The 15085-nt window shown below is 45.1% G+C and overlaps 1 protein-coding gene across 5 annotated transcripts in view; it reads left to right on the top strand.

The window, feature by feature from the left end:
• Positions 1-15085, top strand: part of ERG (ETS transcription factor ERG) — a 244586-nt gene that overhangs the window by 144244 nt on the left and 85257 nt on the right. Inside the window, exon 1 of one of the 5 annotated variants that reach the window (XM_047719924.1) lies at positions 12300-12323. The exons of the other annotated variants lie outside the window; for them this stretch is intronic. The gene's annotated coding sequence lies outside the window, so the exon portion shown is untranslated. Of the gene's footprint in view, positions 1-12299; positions 12324-15085 lie in introns of those variants that run through there. 5 annotated transcript variants of the gene reach the window in all.

Raw genomic sequence — 15085 nt, forward strand, 5'->3', positions numbered from 1 at the left:
TTACAAGGCTGGATGAGGGAGCACACCATTACTGTTTCAATTAGTTGTTTAAAGAAGCTACTTTGATTTAACAGAGGTTGGAGGGTTTGATGATGATTGAAACATGGTGTTAATTTAAAAACGTATTGCTTATGTTATATGTTTCATGCTTTGTACATAGCAGGCACTCTGAATATTTGCCGTCATGTGTGAAGGAAAAGTTAGTAAAAAGCTCAGCGTTATATGAAAGAAAGTTCATCTCCTAGGGTTTTGGTGGATGTGATTAATGAGTTGAATAGCTCTAGGCACGAGATTTTGATCAGCCCGTTTGCTTATGTGCAATAAGAATTGTTTCAACCCTCGTAACTTTGGCGGGGGGGGGGGGGGGTAGGGGTGCTCAGTGGCAGTGGAAGGAATGTCAGATATAAAATGCTGCTGTCCTGCTATGTAAATGTCATGTCCCCAGAGCAGGCCCTGATCTCTGCCCTTGCCTGAGAATGGAAGTCCAGGCTATTACCTTAAAGGCTTGCTGCTTGCTTTTGTGGGCAGTTCCCCGATACCGTTTCCCCCCCACTGGATGCAACACGTGTCTCCCTAGCTCCCTGAGTATGTGTGCACCTGTCCACTCAGGGCCCTGGCTCAGTGACCACAGAAGGGAGAACAGGGAACAGTGAAATTTTTGGATTCTTTTCCCATTAAACACTCTTATGCAGGATTGTACTCCACTCAGAGAATATTCTGAAAGCCTGAATCATTTCTGAATTATCTACATTTTCTTTAAAGTGATTATCTCATTATTATTATCATTATTTTGAAAAATAGTCCTTTATTAAAAAACACACACACACACATACTTATGCTTATTTAGGTCTCTTGAAAAGCATGCCTAAAAATAAAATAAATAAAACAACCATTGTCGACACCTTCAGGAAAATATTACTTCTGTGTTTAGAACTTCAGAGTAAGATTCCCTCTAGAAGTATTGACCCAAAGCAGAAAACTCCACCGTGACATCCCAATAACTTGGCAGATCTACTGATTTAATGGCTGATTCAGAAGAGACTTGCTATTCAGGAGGCTGTAGGAAAGCCCGGACTAGGAATTTCTCTGAGGTCTAACTCTTCTGAGAAGAGTGACAGAGGCAGTCTCCAGGCCCTTCTGTTCGGTGGCTTCTCTTGGGGGCTAGGAAACACCTCAGATGCCCCAGGACCCACCTCACTCCTTTTGTCCCAACAGGGTGGAGGACAGCTCGTCTCTGCCCTGGGGATTCTGTAGCATGGCCGCTGAGTCTTCAGTCCTTACACGCGGCGGCAGCTAGACATACCTGCATTTTGAGCCTGGCTAGTCACGTGACCCTGTGGGACTTCACCTGTCTGACCTCAGTTTCCTCCCCTGTGAAATGGGATTCTAATGGCTATTCTGTTTTGTGTGGGTAGGAGGTGAAGTCTGTAGAGCCTCTGGTATGTTTTCCAGACATGGCAGATGCCATTGGACCATCCCAATGGATTTTCCTTGTCCTTTCCTTGCCCTTCCTTCCTCCAAGCCTTTCCTTGTCCTGCTTCGGTTTTGAAGCCCCGAGACACACACACAGTCTCTCTTCCAGTGCTTTTCAAAAAGAACAGGGGCACTTCTGCAAGTCAGTACCATGGTCTCCCACTGAGAGCAGGTCAACCTGTGTCTGGGAGGCACCAAGCTACAGGAGGAGGAGGAGTTTATGGGGGTCCTTGGGTTAGGGTACAGCAAGGCAGGTACCAAACACACAGACAAGTAAAGCATGCTGGGGGTGCGACGGGTCAGAAGAGTGATTTAGCTCTGCAGGGAGGGCAGAGGCTCTGCTTTGTTGAAGGCGGGCAGGCGGCCTGCGGTCTGTCTTGCTCCTGATGAGGGCAAGAATAGGAATCTTGGAATATCGCCGCTGTTCTGCTTTCTCGTTAATTTTGAAAGATACATCTTGTTGTTTTGCACACATTGTAGTAATAAAACATCTTCATCATAGAGAAAATGAAAAAAATCACTACAAAGTCGATATGAGTTGCTCTCGATCCCAAGCAGCCAGGGAAAATTATGAACATTTGGTGTGTGTCTTCCTACTGTATGTTTCTGTCTTTTTATCCACCTGACTATCCATCCAGTTTTTCTCAATTAATGTTGTTTTAGATGAATTTCCACATGTCACTAGACATTTTCCATAAGCAGAATTTTTAGGCTTCATTATATTCCATCTAAAATAAGTATTATCATTATGTAACCAATATCCTGAATATCCTGTTACAGCAAATAATATTGCTTTCGATTTTTCAGTACTCGCATTGCAATATATTCTCTATCTCTTTTTTAAATTCATTTTGTTACTATTAGTGCTTACAAAAGACATTGTTTGGTCAATGGACGTACATATTTTTTTTTAAAGATTTTATTTATTTATTTGACAGAGATCACAAGCAGGCAGAGAGGCAGGCAGAGGGGGGGGGGGGAAGCAGGCTTCCTTCTGAGCAGGGAACTCAATGTGGGACTTGATCCCAGGATCCTGGGACCATGACCTGAGCCAGGCAGAGGCTTTAACCCACTGAGCCACCCAGGTGCCCTGGCATACATATTTTTAAAGTCATATTTTTAACTGGCAAATTGAAGTATTTGCCAATTAAAAAAAAAATTGCCACTCGACTCTTCAGAAGGATTATATCCGTTCCCACCTCGAGCCACGAAGGAGGTCAGTTGCGTGCACTCAAGACAACTGTGCACATTTTACCCTCTAAATCTTCGCCATTCTGATAAGCAAAACCGTCATCTCACTTTTATTTGTGTTTTCTTATTTATAGTCTTTCATTCCCTTTTTTTTTTTTTTTTTTTTCGTGAACCTATTTCAACCAGTGGCCACCATGACCTCCGGATCTATTTCTTATTCATGCCTTCGTTCTGTTTGATCCGACTTATTTCCCACACATTCCTCTTATTGAACTTGGCTGAGGCATGTTTTCTAAGTCTAAGATCATTCTTCATTCTGTCCGTTCTCTCACGCTTCATTGTCTCTTGTCAGCACATACTCCCAGCTCTCCTTGTGTTTGCGAGTGTGGATATGCTGTGAATACTTCTCATATACAGACCTCTGCGAGCCTTGAACTCGTCCTTACGGATGGTCTATCCACCTCTTTTGTGTTTTCTCAATAGCAACTGGCAAAGGATAGGGGTTCCGTGGATATATGTTAAAATTTAAAATTTTTTTGTTAATCTTTTTAAAATTAAAATCCTTTGAACTCATAAAGAGAAAATTAAGCTGTCAGAGTAATTAATCATTATTGTAGATTTTAAATAGAAGTTGTATTTCTTTATAGAGGTACTTCTCCTAGTTAAATAAAAATCAATTATATGGAATTAAATGGATGTTTGAAAGAGTTTAGAGAAACATTTTTAAGAGGTAGCCGTTATATCTTGAGTTCCTAATCCAAATTAACATTATCCTCGTAACTACATAAAGGCCAAGCTCTGGGTTAGGCGCTCACACTATCTCGAATGATACGCATGCCCCCTAGATACTGTTGCTTTTTGTGCACAGGAGGATAGAGGATTAGAGAGGCTGAGGAACTTGCTTAGGTAACACAAATCCATTTGTCTCCCCTCAGTTTATCATTCTATGATCTCTTTGTCCTGCTCTTTGCCCTCGCCTCAAATATTAAATAGGCTGAGTAGAAAAAAATGATGTATCAAAAGGTATAGTGATACATTAAGTAACTGAATAATGGCAATTATTATAACTGGCTAATTTTGCTGCTACTCCTGTGTGAAAAACTCCATAGGCAACCATTATTCTACTTTTGGTGACTAATCACGATAAACTGCCAGAAAATTGGCGAGTAAAACTCCAGCACCCATCTGTATTTGCTCAGTGACACAAATTCTTTCCCATATTTGGTAATATCCAAGGGGCAGTGGTTCCAGATTCCAAATCAGCTGCTGATTTAAATTTCCTCAACCCAAGTATCCACTTCCTTGCCCTCGCCTTGGCTTCAGTCACGAAACGCAGCCCCGTTTTCCATCAGGCCTTACGAGTCTTTCAGCGGCACGCTCGTGGGATTCAATGCTGGGAAGAATGGTAACCTTCTGTTGTGTACAGATACGTGTTGAGACATGTAGAAAAGAAAGGCCAAGGGCAAGCAGAATTATTTATTTTCAAAGCCACATCATAATCCAGTCATAACATGGACATCAGGGCTGCTACTTCCCATGCTTCTGTTCAAGACAATGCATGTCACGTCCTGGAGAACGTAGTCAAGTAAGTTTATAACATATCAGGCAAAGAAGCCGCACTCTTTTTTTTTTTTTTAAAGATTTTATTTATTTATTTGACAGACAGAGATCACAAGTAGACAGAGAGGCAGGCAGAGAGAGAGAGGAGGAAGCAGGCTCCCCGCGGAGCAGAGAGCCCGATGTGGGGCTCGATCCCAGGACCCTGAGATCATGACCTGAGCCGAAGGCAGAGGCTTTAACCCACTGAGCCACCCAGGCGCCCAAGAAGCCGCACTCTTGTATTTCACAGAGCCACCTTGAAATCATCCCACCTTGGTGATTGAACAGCTGGTCTTCCCCTTATAAAATTACAGAAGAGCAGATTGATTTTGTTTGTTTGTTTGTTTTGTTTTTCTCCCCTGGACACAGAGTCTGTCCTGAAGAGAAAACTCCCCACACCCTCGCAAGCACGTTCCTCCAGGGCGGGTAGCAAGTTGAGCATCCCATCCCCTTTGGGTCCCACCGGGCCCTGTACTGAATGGTACCTTGCGACTTAACCGTAGGCATGGGATGCTCACCTTTGAGAAAGAGGAAACTGTTGAAACAACACTTCAGAATTTGTCAACACAATTAGTTTGTGTCTCAATTTGAGGCAGATTTCCCAAGACGTTGCTCCAAGTTAAAAAAGAAAAAAAAAATAACAAAAGCATGTGTGGTTTAATATGGCCAAGCACTCCTTGGACCCGTGTTGAATGTGGGCATTCCCTGGTGTCCCAAAGGGCCACGGAAGCTGGAGGTGACGTAGCACAAGCACAGCCTGTGTTTATCTCACACCCAGGGGGACACTGATACCCTCCGTGTCTTCACAGCATCCTTAAAATAGCCTCTGTGGGGGAAGGATTGGTCTTATCTGGCTTGCAGGGGAAGGGAAGAGAGGGGGGAAGGGGCTGGCCTGGGACAAGGTGGCAGGAGCTTGATGATATGGGAGCTGGCAGGTAAATTCACCTCTGCAGGGTTTTCGCACCTCCTGGGGTTGGAGGGTGGGGAGTGATGGAAAAGGTCTTCCTGCTTTTCACCCTTGACAGGTACTTAACCTCACAGTATCTGGGTTTTTCCATCTGTGAAAGGGGAATAACAATAGTCCCTACCTCCCAGGGAGAGATCAACTGAAAGTTTCTGAGTGCATATGAAGTACTTAATAAGCGTTAGCTAATTTTACTATTCACTCAAGTCAAATAAATTTTTCTCCTAGGACTAGAACCAGAAAATCCACAAAAGCTTTTTTTCCCCCCTCTTCTCAATTTCTGCAACAGTTTGTGAATTGAGGGTTTTTGTTTTTCTTTTTCAAGTAGCCATTTTTCCTCTAACATGTTCTTTTTCCTTTATTATGAAGTAAAAACGCTTACAAGACAGTGAGTTCTCTGTTACTCAGGGCTTTATTTGCCTTGAGGGTGACTGGCAGCTGAGTTCCGTTCATAGCCACTCCTGGAGAAGACTCTTGGTGCTTGGTCACTCCCTGCTCCTCTCTACTTCTCACCTTGGTGTTCCTTCTCTCCTCTTTCTCCCTCTTTGCCATAGCTCACAATCCAGTGGAGGGCTCAAAACCATAAGGGACAACAGCCACGAAGAGGAAGGACCCTTCTGACCCTCGAGGGTGCTCAGAGGTTCCTCTAGGACCTGCCTCCTTTCACATCACACTGGGTCTCCCAGATTCTCCAGGACCTCTCTTCTCCCAGGGATCTGGGAATGGTCAGGTTCGCAGGCCTTTAGTCTGGGATAAAGACGTACTGGGAAGACTGGTCAGGAGGTTCCTCTTTGCCTGGTAAATGTTGTCAAAACCCCTAGGCGCACATTGACATTTGAGTTCTGTCTTTTACTTCACTGTATGTGAACTTTTAGAATTAGAAGTGCATGTAGAATCCCATGTGAAGTAATATTGTCCAAGGTCAAATATGCATGACTTTATGAATTATCTGACTTGGGAATTATCCATCCCACCCGTGAGCATCCATACGGATAGTCTTGTTGACTTTACCTTTGAACCAGAGACCATAAGCTCCAGTGAGCCTGTGTTAAGCTTTAGAGGAGGAATAAAATTTACTTCCCCAGAGAAGCATCCCTGTGAGGAAAAAAACCATTTGTACCTTCTGTCCTCCTTAAAAAGCCGTTCCCATTGACTCACTTCTATGGGAAGCACAATTGAACCTCAAAGAGTTTTGATAAGAGGCTGCTTATGAAATAGGCACACATATATTTTGGTGAAGGCTTGTTCTTTGGAGATGGAAAACATCTTTTTTTAGATCCTATGTTTACTGCTTTGGTAAACAGTAAAATGCTGCTGCAGCAATTGCCTTGAGGATAAAGGGTTTGTAGACAGATACTTCCTGTGCTCACTTCCTACGCAGATAGCCAGGCCAGTCAGAGGCGCACCACGGCAGGAAGGGCTCCCACTGGAAACTTCCCCCGCGCATGTGTGGCCCACCATTCACTATCTCCTCTCCAAGGGGAATAGACCTGTTGCTACAGATCTTCTGGCAGGTTCCTCTATCTCGGAGCAGTGGAAAATCCAGCGTCTCTAAGGTCATGGCTTCGGTCCCTCGTTGCCATCCTTGCTCTTGTCTGCTTGCTGTTGTTGGCACAGTGTAACCAGACAGTCGTGTCTGTGAGTAAGAGGGGTGTCCTGGACGCCCCTCAGTCTCCTGTGAATCACTGTGATTGATGCATGAGTCTGCCTTTGTCATTGGTAGAAAATAAGCCTCTTGGAGATTCAAGTGCAGGTCCCCCCCACTCCCCCCTCGGGTTATTTAGAGTGAAGGTCATGTTAGATTTTGCTTTCTCCAGGCAAGCAGAGATCTCTGGATTTGGGTACAAAAATCTCAGTACACAGATTGTTCTCTGTGCTGATTTTACACTGGCTATTAAGTGCCAATGAATGCATTGTTTGGGTCCTTTGAACCAAAGCACATAAAACCACAACACAAACACTGAACAATGGGGCATCATCAATTATCCATCTACAGGATGTGTCCTTACGGACTGGCCCTTTTGTAAGTGAAAATAATATACCAAGTCAACAAACAGTAACACTTCACAATAAACTAAACAAAATAAACAGCACCTGAAAACCACTCAAGTCAAGCACTGGCAAAACTCCAAAGACTCATGTTTACCTACTCCAAACACGGAAACCTCCGCCTCCGCCCGCATCTCCTACGGGTCCTGAAAATAATCAGAAAACCGAGCTGCCTTTAGTTGCTGGGTCACATCATGGCAGAGCACCTCCTTTGATGATCAGAAGGCGCCTGGGAGCCTTGCTTTGCAAAGTCAAGAGCACAGTGTCTGATAGGGCTCCTTTCCCCGTACCTAGTCCACAGGTGTTGAAGGCTGCCTGTGGGGAGGCGGATTGTACTTGACCCTGAGAAGCTGCCAGACATGGTTAGAGGTAGTCCTGTCTCTTCAAGAGGCTAAGGCATGAGTATATCCTGATGATTTTATCTACAGTCACTCAGGACACAGCTTTAGGTTGCAATTGACATGCAATTGCCCAAAGAGGTATTCTCATTTGTTGATGTACTTTTGCCTGTGTTTTTGGAAGACACTAAAATCTTAAGATCCTCCTGTGGGAGTGAAGACGGCTTTCCTCCCTTGGACCTTGATTGTGCAGGTTTGTTAGGTTTTGCCCAAACTCCCAGAGGCGTCGCCCAACACGCCTCCTTCCAGAGGCTACCTTTTGCTACCTCTGTTTTGTTGCAAACTGACCTCTCTGATCTCCTGAGTCTACGTTGGTTCGAGTGCCCTTGGAATCCTGGTTCTGGAGTGCTGGTGCGAGGCTGTACAGCAGTAGACTTGACTTTGATGCAGGATAGAGAAACACCCCTAATGACCTCCTCCCTGAAAATCCCCACCGCTCGACTGGGCTTCGTGGTTGGCTTTGTTGTGTCTTATTTTCTTCAGTCGGGAGTGGATACACATTCCATATACCCCTTGAATGGCATATTGTTCAAACAACAGCAGCAATAATAAAACCTTTGTCCTTTTCCCCCATTCCAGAAACAATTATTGTAGGGTTTAGAAAAAAAGTCTTTAGAAAAGGAAATGAAAATAATTGATACTATACCATGAAGGGCCTAGGAAGACTTGGCACTTTTTGGATTTTTTTTTTTTTTTTGGTCTTTTTATGTCATGCACAGAGACATATTCTTTAGAAAGAATAATAACATTTGAGAAATTAAACTCATTTTAAGAGTTATTTTCTACTCACTTCCCTTTTTCCAGGATGGAGAAGAAAAGAGGAGTAAGGGCTGAATTTCTTGTGATCCCCTTTAGAGGTTAAGGCCCCATATTCTGTCCTGTGAAGCAGAACCAGCCTGTCTGGGGCAGGTCCTAGCTCCCCCACATCCTGGTAAGGTGACTTCACTTTCCCGTGTCTCGTCTGCTCATCTGTAGAGCAAAGTGAGGAATGAGAATAGGGCCTGCATCCTGGTTATTCACGCACTGGCGCATATGCCTTCATGTGCAAACAGTGTTCACTGTTGGGAGCTCTTTGGTGACTCACCCTAGTCTTGTTTCTGGTATTTAATTTACTCTTTTACCTTCATTGCTTTTTCGGAAGTAATCCATCCTGGACTATGTTTATTTCAGTGTTTGACCTTTGAAAGGTATCCTCCAATGTTTTAGATATTTGTCTCAAGAGACATTGACCTATTTCATCCAAAGAGATGAGGATCATTCCGTATATATCATTTGCTTCTTTCTCAGGCTCTTTGTTTGAGGATAGTGGACACACCATTATAGAGTCCCCGCTGGGGGTCCATTCAATGGTTCAAGCAACATGGGACTTACAATTTTAGCTGCTGAACTCAACTGCATTTTCATGAGCCTAGAAAACCAACAATTTTGAGGATCCATAGAAAAACCAAGGTGTTCACTGTCACCTGTCTTGCCTTTTCTGTGAATGAATGAATGAATGCATCCCTGAAATGGGGAGTCACCATTGGTCTCTGGAGGGGCCGAAGAGTGGAAGTCAAGTGCTGGTTTGAGCCAGACACTACAGCTGGTACATTCTTTAGAGGAGGAGAGGAAGCATCTATCGAATTCTCATATTGCCAAGTGATGGCCATGATTAAGGCTCTGTGGAATTTCCTTAAAGACCAGAAACTCTCCAAACACTGATGGTTAGAAGTCAGGATTCTGTGTCTTACGTTACATGGCTGGCATCACGTCATCTTTTGTTCCTGATGAAGTTGCCTAGTGAGCAGCAGACCTTCTTTAGATGTCTACTAAGACATCTGGGTGATAACTGTATGACCGAGAGCAGTAATTAGTACAGTGGCACTTTGCTCACATGCTGTGCAGAATTCATTCATTTAATTCACTGAGCAATTATTGGCTTCTTATTATCTGCACAGCATTGTGTTAGATGCCCCCAGGAGTTATGAGGAAAGTTGTGCTTTTCAATCAGAAGACAGAATTATTACGATATCTTGGAACCAATGTCTTGAATGCCCCCATGTCACCTGTGAATGCCTAATGTTAGACATAAGCATGTGTGTCCTAAAGAACCTGCCCATGTTAGGGAAGGGGGGATGATCATGGGCTGTCCAGAATCTGTGATTGGAACGTTTATGAGGGTGCACCCAACAAGTGCGTATCTCTCCGCCAGGCCATGTGGGAGATGCTGTCCACTGAAAACTAGAAGCAGAAATACAGCTCTGGGAGCCTATGTTCTGTTCCATGACACCTGTTGGGTTGGGGCAAAACTAAGCAATGCTTTCACTTTTGCCAAGTGGCAATACCTACCAGTGTTCATATGTCCAAGGTTTGCCTTGGGTCATGCCCGTGTTCAGCTGTTACAGTCCATGATGCAGAAATTCACAACTCTACAGAAATGCAGAGTAGTGTTTAATGCACTGTGGTGGGCACTGTTTGTTTCTCTTTTTTTGTGACTGTAGCCACTCCTTTGAAATTTCAGGGAAGCTGCAACTTAAAACATATGCTGGTATCCGATGTACTGGTTCACACCGAGAGCTTCCATTATCACTGGTGAATCAGGTGGCCCTTACTCTATGGTAATTAGTATGTAAATGAAATCTGCATTTGATAATTATTATGTAAATGACATCTGCCATGGGTATGATGTAGTGGGACATCTTCATAAATAACTAAGTTCTTTGTATTTGATTGTAGGACAATCTGCTTTATAATAAAGATGAACTTTAATAGCAGTTAACAACCAGCTTATCTAAGCCAGATAATAAAACTGGATTTCCTACTGAAATTTTAAGTTTACCAAACATATGATTTAACTTAGTGAGCTTTGCTGGTTAAGGCATTCTATGTAAGCCAAAGAAAATGTGATCTTTCATGAAACCTAAGGCATTCTGTTTTGTTGGTAAGATTTTTTTTTTCTCTGAACTGTTTTTCAATGTAATGATTTATAAAGTTGGTTCATCACTTGTCCTGAGCCTAGCACAGTGCCTGGCATGTGATGTGGGTTCGCCGTAAATGTTTGCTGAATGAACAAACACATGAACACATGACCAAATCGGTATAGAAATCATTCCCTAAGTGGAACATGTCTTCAGCAGCAATATGTGAATAAAAGAAATCTGACTTGGTTCTTCTGCAATGCAGTTTTAAACTGCAATCTAGTTTTTAAGGAGTCCAAGAAAACACAAACAAATAAACAAAAACCAACCAAACAACAACAACAACAAAAACCCACAACTTTTATTTAGGAGTCCAAAAGTTAGAGGAAATTTAGATTGATCATGGAGGGTCCAGTGTTTCTCAACCCAATTATACTTCAGATCTTTACATTCCTAATTGTTCTTAGGATAATTGAAAGGAATTCTTTTTTTTTTTTTTTTTTTACAATTTTATTATTTATTTGACAGACAGAGATCACAAGTAGGCAGAGAGGCCGGCAGAGAGAGAGAGGAGGAAGCAGGCTCTCCGCTGAGCAGAGAGCCCGATGCGGGGCTCGATCCCAGGACCCTGAGATCATGACCAGAGCTGAAGGCAGAGGCTTTAACCCACTGAGCCACCCAGGCGTCCCGAAAGGAATTCTTAAGAGAATTAAGATGGTGTTGGGGAGAGAATATACATGAAACAATCATAATTTGCCTAATGTGCCCACAAATGTTGGCTGGAAAAAATACTAAAAAAATTAACTTTTAATTTCTATTAGCTTTTTTTTTTTTAACTTTTAAAATTATTTTCAGACAAATAAAAATTTGAGACATTTAAAGATCTTTGTGAAGGCGACTTCCCACATGATAATGACTTTCATTAGAATGTGAACCAGACATTTATTCCTCCAGTGGTATAAGCAGGAAAGTTCCTAACATAAGAACCTGGGCATTGTCAGACAAAGGAGCAGATATGGAAAGTTTGTCAAATTTAGCATTATTCTGAAAACTTCAGGCTTTCTGGTTGCTGCAACCAGAGATTTACCTAATTCTTGGCATAAACTCAAGCACTTTTGGGACGTGGGCTAATTCTCTTAGGCCAACATTGGGCCCTATCATGCCCCCACGTGGTAAATATTTTGTTAAAAACAGGGTCCACAGGTAGCGAATTAGATTCCTGGGGCCGTCGTACTAAATAATAGCGAACTGGGTGGCTTACCACAGCAGAAATATACTCTCTTGCAGTTTAGGGAGCCGGAAGTCCAAAATCGAGGCGCCAGCTACATCACGTGCTTCTGCAGACGGTGAGGGAGAGCAGGTCCCATGCCTCTCCCAGCTTCAGCTGGCTGCCTGCAGTCCTCGGCTTGTCACCACATCCCCTGAACCCCGCCTCTGTCCTCCCATCACCCTCTCCACGTATCTGGATGTTCTGTCCTCTCTGGTCCCTTACAGGGGTGCTCTTGTTGGATGCAGGGTCTGCCCTCCTCTAGGATGATCGTCCCCCAATCCTTGCCATAATTACTTCTGCAGAGACCCTACTTCCAAATAAGCTCACATCCGGGTGGACACGGAAGGTGTGTGTGTGGGGGGGAGGTGCGCAGTTCAGGCAGGATGGAGACAGGGCCTCGAGGTCGGCAGCCTCTCTCGGGCTTTGGAAGATGATCCTCACAGCCGCGTGCGGACGCCGGGACGCCGGCAGGATGCTCGCATGTAAGTACCGTTTGGGAATGTGCGAACGCGGTCGGGTTCCCGGGGAAGCACGTCCCGCTGGGCGGCACGCATGTGAAATCCACGTGAGGATCCAAATCACAAATCACTGTAAGCAGGCGTCCCCCCGCCGCTGTCTCCGTTTCCCAAGATGCTGGGTGTGATGCTGTGGTTTTTCCTTATCTCACAGCTTTACTTGGTGGATGTCAAGAAGCACAGTGAGGTTGGGGCCCCCGCAGGGCTCGTCAGTGTCATGTGGGGGCCTGGCTTTGCCGGTAGCCAATCACCCAGTGTAGACTCATGGGTGAGTGTGCTGTTTACATCTTACTTTAAAAAAAAAAAAAAAAAAAGCGATTCTTGTGGCTTTTTTCACGAAAGTCCTCAGGCTGAACCTCCACGGCCCTCAGGCTAAGCTCATAAGGTGGCACCGTGCCCTGTGTTATTGTCAGGCCCCAGGGTTTCATTTCTGTCTTCTGGCTTTGGTATCTGCCAGTGTCACATCTTGCGACATGGCTCAGTCGCTCAACAAAGAGGTGAACTTCATCTCAGCCCTGACTGTGAAGGCTCCACAAGGTTTTCTTGGGAGAGACATGCAAATTTAAATCAAGGACCGGTCGGGGGCTCTCGTTATGTTCTTTGTGTGTGCCCTTGTCGACCTGGAGGGCACACGGTGGTCCCTCCTGGATGAAACTTTAGCCAGCCCGTCTCCACCTTGCCTGTGGCTGAGACACGGGAAAGCTTCCAGTGCGACTGTGAGAACCAGGCCCACGGAACGCTCTGCTGGCATCTTACGCAGCTGCAGGCCAGAGGTGGTGTAAAGCCCTGTGACGCAGGGGTCAGTCCCTCGGGGTGTCCTTCACGACTCCTGCCCAAGAGTGGCAGGAAGGGCAGTGGAGCACGCAGAGCACGGTCCCCTGGCCGTGTCCCTGGGAGTGTGTCCCCAGGGCAGTAATGCTGCCCACAGACGGCTTGTACTTCTCCCATGCTCCTGCCTCATTCTGTCCCTAGAGGCCCGCATGAGTGAGACAGGCGGTGGAAACCCAGCCCTGCCGTGTACACACCCAGCCCCGAGGCCCTGAATGTCAAGACTTACCCACTGGAAAAAGAAACGGGGTTCAAGGGATAAGGTGAAATCGAACGTTAGCCTGGAGAATTGTGAGAGCCATCTTTGGCCTTCGTGAAGCCTGGATTGAAACCTTGGGAGAGAGAAATTTTAGAACACACTAAGGGAATGTTCTCATTTCCCCCCTTTTATTATTTATTTTTTAGAATCTGAGGGGAGGCCCATGAGCGGACAGGCTGGTTTTGTAGCACGACTGTCCCACACATCACTCTGTACGTGTGCTCACGTGCTCTTGCTCCCCCGTTCTGTGGGGTGTTTTAGGTACCCGCCTCGGTTTGTGGTCCCTCTAAGGCACAGGGGCCTTATCCTTTATCTGTCTGTTGTTAAGACCATGTCCACAAACACAAGCCAGTGGTCCCATATGAAAGAATGCTCCAGAGGCCCCGTGTGACCCAGTCATTTGAACATCCGACTCTTGGTTGCAGCTCTGGTCATGATCTCAAAGTCGTGAGATCGAGCCCTGTGTCAGGCTCATGCTCAGCAAGGAGTCTGCTTAAGACTCTGTCTCCCTTTCCCTCTGCTCCTCCCCCTGGTTCTCATGCTCTCTCTCTCTGTGTCAAGTAAATAAAGAAATAAATCTTTAAAGAGTGCCACAGAAAGCTTTTGCCTGAATGGTAAGTTAAGTGACGTCAGAGGTTTCTTCTCAGTGTTGTGAAAGTTATTTTCACGGGAGGGTCCCCTAACCAGGCGGTGTTGTACGTGGCCTCCTTGGTTAGCCCAGTTGGTTACAGCATGTGCTGATAAAGGCAAGATCACAGGTTTGCTCTCCACGAAAGCTAATAACTTCTCAGAGATTAAAAAAAAAAATCTCCTTTCTGTGACCACAAGATGCATTTACTCATGTGGTGGCCTGCATGGTTGGAAGAGAGGAACCAAATTCGAGTGAGGGGTCAGCTCTGTGCAAATGTCCCTACTGTTGGACAAAAGAAAAAGAAGAGGGAGAAAAAAACCCACTCAAGCTGTGTTGCTGTTAGCAGACACGTGTTCGTGCCTGAAAGCGACTGAACCCAGCTCCCCTAAAACTAGCAATTTTCTTTAAAACTGCCCTGAGCGACTTTTCATGCTAACGACCTCCAGGGGCTCCCGCTGAGGTCCGGGTTACCTGAGTCTGGAGCAGAGCCATGACCCACCTCTCCCCCTGTCTTTGTCATGGGCGCACATCTGCAGCAAGAGACCGTTTACGTGGAATTCAAATCTGGTTGTTTAGTCTACAAGGAGGAGGGGAGGATTCTGTCTCTTTAATGTTTATAACGGTTGGACAGAGCTTGTCGGGTGAAGGTTAATTGCTCTCCGGTTTAAGCAGTTGTGTGCCCAGATGGGTTATCAGAGCCGAACACTCGTTACAAGATTAATCTCATTTCCGACAAGACTTCCCTTTCCTTCAACTGATTTTCGCCCAGCCATTGGAGCTGTCATCAGCCGTTAAAAGAAGGGCGGATTACTCTGGGATATGAATGTGGTATGCAGGGAAACAATGCTGAGCGCTGTCATATCTTAGGGAACATCTTTAGGAGGACACATCGCAGGGGTGTTACGGAGGCTCGGGCTCATAAACAGCCCGGACAATCGGACCACTTAAACCCACACTCCCGCGACAAAGCCCAAGGCAAAAGCAATTGCCTCCCTCTGGCCAGGTCCCTGC

This window comes from Lutra lutra, chromosome 1, assembly GCF_902655055.1.
Source record: "Lutra lutra chromosome 1, mLutLut1.2, whole genome shotgun sequence".
Classification (NCBI taxonomy): domain Eukaryota; kingdom Metazoa; phylum Chordata; class Mammalia; order Carnivora; family Mustelidae; genus Lutra; species Lutra lutra.